This window comes from Schistocerca nitens, chromosome 4 (genome assembly GCF_023898315.1).
Source record: "Schistocerca nitens isolate TAMUIC-IGC-003100 chromosome 4, iqSchNite1.1, whole genome shotgun sequence".
In the NCBI taxonomy this organism is placed as follows: domain Eukaryota; kingdom Metazoa; phylum Arthropoda; class Insecta; order Orthoptera; family Acrididae; genus Schistocerca; species Schistocerca nitens.
In genome coordinates this window covers 492,306,234-492,312,574 of record NC_064617.1, presented here as the reverse complement: position 1 = coordinate 492,312,574, position 6,341 = coordinate 492,306,234, and the positions used below count along the sequence as shown (strand labels likewise).

Below are 6,341 nucleotides of genomic sequence, written 5' to 3'. Positions count from 1 at the left end.
GCAGAAGAATGTGAAAGCGACGCAGTAGTAAAGATGGGATGAGACAGAGTTGTAGCGTCTTCCCAGTGTTATTCAATCTGTACCTTGCGTAGTCTGTGAGGAACATTAAAGAGAAATTGGAAAGGGGAATGAAGTTCATGAAGAAATAAAAACTTTGTGGTTTGCCGATGACATTGCAACTCTGTCATAGATGACAATGGATTTGGAAGAGCAGCTGAAAGAAATATATAGCGTCTTGAAAACAGATTATAAGAGGAACATCAAGAAAGATAGATAAAGAGTAACGGAGAGTAATCGAATGAAATCATATGATGCTGATAGAATATGATTAGTCTATGAGTTTTGGTATTTGGGCAGAAAAAAAACTGACGGTGTCGAAGTAGAGAGGATATAAACTGTAGACTGGCAACGGCAAGAAAGGTGTTTCTCAAGAAAAGAAATTTGTTAACATCGAATACAAATTAAATTGTTAGCAAAGATTTTCTGAAGTTGTCATCCCGACGCATCATGGAATCGTCAGTTTGGTAATGGAGGGAAGTGTGTGTGTGTAAGTTGTAGAGGGAGACCCAGACTTGAATGTAGTAAACAGACTAATATAGGGTGACAATTCTTGAACTATCTGAAAAAAAAACGTAAATTATTTACAAACTACAGCCTGTATACACTTTATTCAACATGCAAACGTCACTACAGATATTCGGATGTAGGTTATGATATTCTCGATATGGCTGCCATTATTGGTGATGATGTGACGTAGACGAATAGCGAAATTCTGCATGATCCGCTGAAGTGTCGGAACATCGATGTTGTCGATGACCTCCTGAATGGCAGTTTTCAGCTCAGCAATGGTTTTGGGGATACTGCTGTGCACCTTGTCTTTAATATAGCCCCACAAAAAGGAGCATGTGTTCTTAACCGGAGAATATGGCGGTCAATCGAGGCCCATGCCAGTGGCCTCTGTGTACACCAGAGCCAGAATGCCGTCCCCGAAGTGCTCCTCCAGGACGGAGACATTCTCCTGCTTCGATGGGGACGAGCTCCGTCTTGCATGAACCACATATTGTCGAAATCAGGGTCACTTTGGACAATGCGGATGGAATCATCTTCCAAAACCTTCACGTACCGTTCGGTAGTCAAACTGCCATCAACGAATATTGCAACGATTATTCTGTGAGTGTACACTGCACACCACACAGTCACCCTCCTCAATCGCGAAATGCGAATTCTGTCTCTCAAATGCGCCAGTTTTGCTTATTGACGGCCCCCGTCCAAATGAAAGTGGACTTCGTCACTAAATCAAAGCATATTCACATCAAAGTCCTGTTCGTCAATTCTGTGGACAATAGTGTTGGCGAAACACAACCACTGTTCCATGGCCCTGGGGCTTAGTGGATGTTTTTTGTGTATGTGAAATCTTATGGGACTTAACTGCTAAGGCCATCAGTCCCTAAGCTCACACACTACGCAATCTAAATTATCCTAAGGAGAAACACACACATCCATGCCCGAGGGAGGACTCGAACCTCCGCTTAGTGGATGATGGTTTTGAATTTTGTATGGGAAGAGATGCAGGTCTTCTACAACAATGTGTCGCAGTGTGTCCAGGTTGATTCCCATCTGTTGTGCAACTCGTCTGATCGATTTCCTGGAGTTGGTTTGAAACATAGCGTGTGTCTTCTCGATGTTTTCAGGCATTTTCACCCTTTTTGGACGACCGACTTTTCCAACGCTGTCATCACGAATACTACCCGTTCTCTCAAACTTTTAAATCAAATTATTAATTTTTAGCACACTTGGACCGGTTGTCTTCAGCTTGAACTCTGTCGCAAACTTGCTTTGAGCCGCAGTTGGACTGTTATTGCTCGCATAGTAGGTTTTAACAAGCGCTATACGCTCAGGCATGCTGTACAGTGACATTTTCACGTGCAAATGGCCACAACAACAAGGCGCGTGCGCACGCGCATACTAATTCCCATCATGCCCCGCGGCCGACTGTACAGTTTGAACGTCCTAACGTAAACAGTTCAGAAGTTATGGGGCTTTTATTTCATATAGTTCAATAACTGTAACCCTGTGTGTACGTATGTTGAAGTAATTATGCAGAGATGTAGAGGCTTGGACAGAACTGGTTAGATGAGAGGTGCGTCAAACCAGTCTTCAAACTGAGGGTTGAAGTATAGATTAACATGTCTACAGCGTAGCATGGCCGTGTTGTTTTAAAACCTACACTCCTGGAAATTGAAATAAGAACACCGTGAATTCATTGTCCCAGGAAGGGGAAACTTTATTGACACATTCCTGGGGTCAGATACATCACATGATCACACTGACAGAACCACAGGCACATAGACACAGGCAACAGAGCATGCACAATGTCGGCACTAGTACAGTGTATATCCACCTTTCGCAGCAATGCAGGCTGCTATTCTCCCATGGAGACGATCGTAGAGATGCTGGATGTAGTCCTGTGGAACGGCTTGCCATGCCATTTCCACCTGGCGCCTCAGTTGGACCAGCGTTCGTGCTGGACGTGCAGACCGCGTGAGACGACGCTTCATCCAGTCCCAAACATGCTCAATGGGGGACAGATCTGGAGATCTTGCTGGCCAGGGTAGTTGACTTACACCTTCTAGAGCACGTTGGGTGGCACGGGATACATGCGGACGTGCATTGTCCTGTTGGAACAGCAAGTTCCCTTGCCGGTCTAGGAATGGTAGAACGATGGGTTCGATGACGGTTTGGATGTACCGTGCACTATTCAGTGTCCCCTCGACGATCACCAGTGGTGTACGGCCAGTGTAGGAGATCGCTCCCCACACCATGATGCCGGGTGTTGGCCCTGTGTGCCTCGGTCGTATGCAGTCCTGATTGTGGCGCTCACCTGCACGGCGCCAAACACGCATACGACCATCATTGGCACCAAGGCAGAAGCGACTCTCATCGCTGAAGACGACACGTCTCCATTCGTCCCTCCACTCACGCCTGTCGCGACACCACTGGAGGCGGGCTGCACGATGTTGGGGCGTGAGCGGAAGACGGCCTAACGGTGTGCGGGACCGTAGCCCAGCTTCATGGAGACGGTTGCGAATGGTCCTCGCCGATACCCCAGGAGCAACAGTGTCCCTAATTTGCTGGGAAGTGGCGGTGCGGTCCCCTACGGCACTGCGTAGGATCCTACGGTCTTGGCGTGCATCCGTGCGTCGCTGCGGTCCGGTCCCAGGTCGACGGGCACGTGCACCTTCCGCCGACCACTGGCGACAACATCGATGTACTGTGGAGACCTCACGCCCCACGTGTTGAGCAATTCGGCGGTACGTCCACCCGGCCTTCCGCATGCCCACTATACGCCCTCGCTCAAAGTGCGTCAACTGCACATACGGTTCACGTCCACGCTGTCGCGGCATGCTACCAGTGTTAAAGACTGCGATGGAGCTCCGTATGCCACGGCAAACTGGCTGACACTGACGGCGGCGGTGCACAAATGCTGCGCAGCTAGCGCCATTCGACGGCCAACACCGCGGTTCCTGGTGTGTCCGCTGTGCCGTGCGTGTGATCATTGCTTGTACAGCCCTCTCGCAGTGTCCGGAGCAAGTATGGTGGGTCTGACACACCGGTGTCAATGTGTTCTTTTTTCCATTTCCAGGAGTGTATTAAAATCAGTCTGATGTGTAGAACTTAATACAGGCTCAGCAAGCCTTCTTTGCCTTGAACACAACTGTCGTGATTAAGTTGTGTAGAAGGGGAAGGGGTGTCGTTTTAGGAATCTGGGACACGTGCCAGGTGGGCATATTGCAGCCATCTTCACTTAGTGCTCTGTGTTGGAACTGTGCCTTCCTGCAGGTCGGTGACTACTGTACGAAAAGAGGTCGTGGACACTATTTCGGCTTTGTTCTGTAAAGGTTCGTACCCACCATGTCTACGCCTATAATGAGCACTCAAAATCTGTTCAAAAGATGTAACAGCAACACAGATATAACTTTCTCTTTTGCCGGTAGGTGGTAGTGTCCTTCGGGCATCATGGCGGCAAGCAGTGCGACGTGCGCAACTACCTGCGGCCCCCTTTCGCGGAGGGTGCTGGTGACGGCCCCCACTTGGTTTATTCCACGGAATACACTGTGGGGAGGGTCAGACACGTGTACAGCGGAGTGGCGCAGTGGCAGCGCGTTGGGTTGCCAACCCAGAGGTCCGTGGATCAAAACCACGCTCTGCTAAATCAAAATTTTATCAGATCATCTACTTCTAGCAGATGGATTCTGAAAATAATCAAAAGAAATATTAATACCAAAGCCTCTCCATTTTTTTCAGTGACATCTTTAATTCGCCAACATAAATTTCATAATAGAGAAAAGATGAGAATCGACGGCGTGCGGAAAAGCTATCCCCTCCGAATTTTTTATGTGGAAGCTCTTGAAGCTTTTGAAATAATAATAAAAAAAACATTATTAACGTTCGACATCTTTATTCTTCATGTATAGATAATTGCAGTCCTCTGCCGCTAGAGGGCTCCGAATTGTAGGTTGCAACATAGCAGTGTGTATTGTAATTACTGTATGTCAGTGCGTGAGAAACAGCGTGCTGTGATCGAGTTTCGAATCCGAAGAGTTCGTCCAAACATGGAGTACCATCTACTTCAGCACGAAGCGCTGCGATATCTGCAGCCTTGGATTCACTGTAATCTGTCATCGTCCATATAGTCCCGACTTGGCCCCATCCTGTTTTCATCTGCTTCCAAAACTTAAACAACACATTCGAGAACTTTGATAGTGATGAAGCACTGCAAGCAGAGGTGGTCCCTCGCTGGGAGAAATGTTTTCGTCGCCAGGGGGACTACGTTTAGAAACGGAAACGAAGGCATGGATAATAAAGATTAAGGAATGTTAATAACGTTTGTTTTGTGTAAAACGCTTCAAGAGTTTTCACATCAAAAATTCGGAGGCATTACTTTTCGGCACGCTGTCGTATAATCTACAAACGCACATAGCATTTATAGATTTGGTTAAAGCATTTTATAATGTGAACAGAAACAAAATTTGGATTAGAATGGAAAGCAATGGATATCCCAACAAATTAGTAAAAGCCGTAAGACTCCTATACAAAGAATATAAAATTATAATAAGTATAGCTGAAACAAGAACAGAAGAAGTTTTAATAAACGTAGGAAAGGCTGAGTATCACCCAAACTTCTTAATACGAGTATTAATGAGATTAGCCTAAACTGGAGGCAATACGTTCCAAAAGATGTTAAGATATCTAAGACATCGCGTTAAAAGTTTTGCTTTATGAAGACGATGTCTTGATATGGCAAGAAAAAGAAGACGACTTACAACATGCACTGAACTACGTGAAATACCTTGTTACGATGTTAAGATACCTAAAGTGGTGGCTTTCTGGAGAGAAGATCCTGTACGGTCCAAGATCATTATGGACAATGTGAGTTTAGAACAAGAGTCCTCCTTCACTTAGATGAGATGCCAAACTGGCTTAGGGACTAATACAGACTTAGATGTAAAATGGGCTACATTTGGAAATGTATGTTGCGCCATTCATAATGAATTTAAAAATAAGACCAGACAAGAAATGAGCGTAAAATTTTATAAAACTATAGCTCTTCCATCATTTCTTCGTGGGAGTGAACATTAGTAAAAAACTAAGTGCGGAAGTGAAATTTCTAAGAGGAACAAAACGCTGCTAAAAAAAACGAAACAATGTAACAAGAACTGCATACAAGTACAGGCAGCTGAAAGCAGAATAACCGAATACCGTAACACCTGGTTCGAATATGTACATACAATGGATAGTAAACGATTTCCCAAACCAGCGTTAGCTTATAAATTGGCAGGAAGAAGGTATGTTAGAAGAGATGGACAGACAATTTCTGAAGACGCAACAGGTTCAATGCCTATACCATGAAGTACAGAAGACGAAGAGGAAGAAAAAGAAATTTCGAAGCACAGCTACATCAGTAGTTTACCGAAGCAGCTACATTGTGTTGTCAACAAGTCAGAAGCGCGTGTACTGGGTAAATTCGAACTCCTCCGCCAAAATTTCGGAAGTTCCTCAGAGATATTTCAAAATGTTTCAAAATGGCTCTGAGCACTATGGGACTTAACAATTTGAGGTCATCAGTCCCCTAGAACTTAGAACTATTTAAACCTAACTAACCTAAGGACACCACACACATCCACGCCCGAGGCAGGATTCGAACCTGCGACCGTAGCAGTCGCGCGGTCCCGGACTGAAGCGCCTAGAACCGCTCGGCTACCGTGGCCGGCAGAGGTATTTCCTTAGTACTTTAGTATAAGGGACTTTTAGTGGTTCGTAACACAGTAATTGCATTTCGT

At 45.7% G+C, this 6,341-nt stretch overlaps 1 non-coding gene across 1 annotated transcript; it reads left to right on the top strand.

Annotated features, from left to right (window-relative positions):
- The first annotated feature begins 4,139 nt into the window (after nucleotides 1–4,139).
- On the top strand, nucleotides 4,140–4,211 carry Trnag-gcc (transfer RNA glycine (anticodon GCC)). Its single transcript has one exon. It is a non-coding gene; the product is annotated as a tRNA-Gly (tRNA).
- Nucleotides 4,212–6,341: the final 2,130 nt, after the last annotated feature.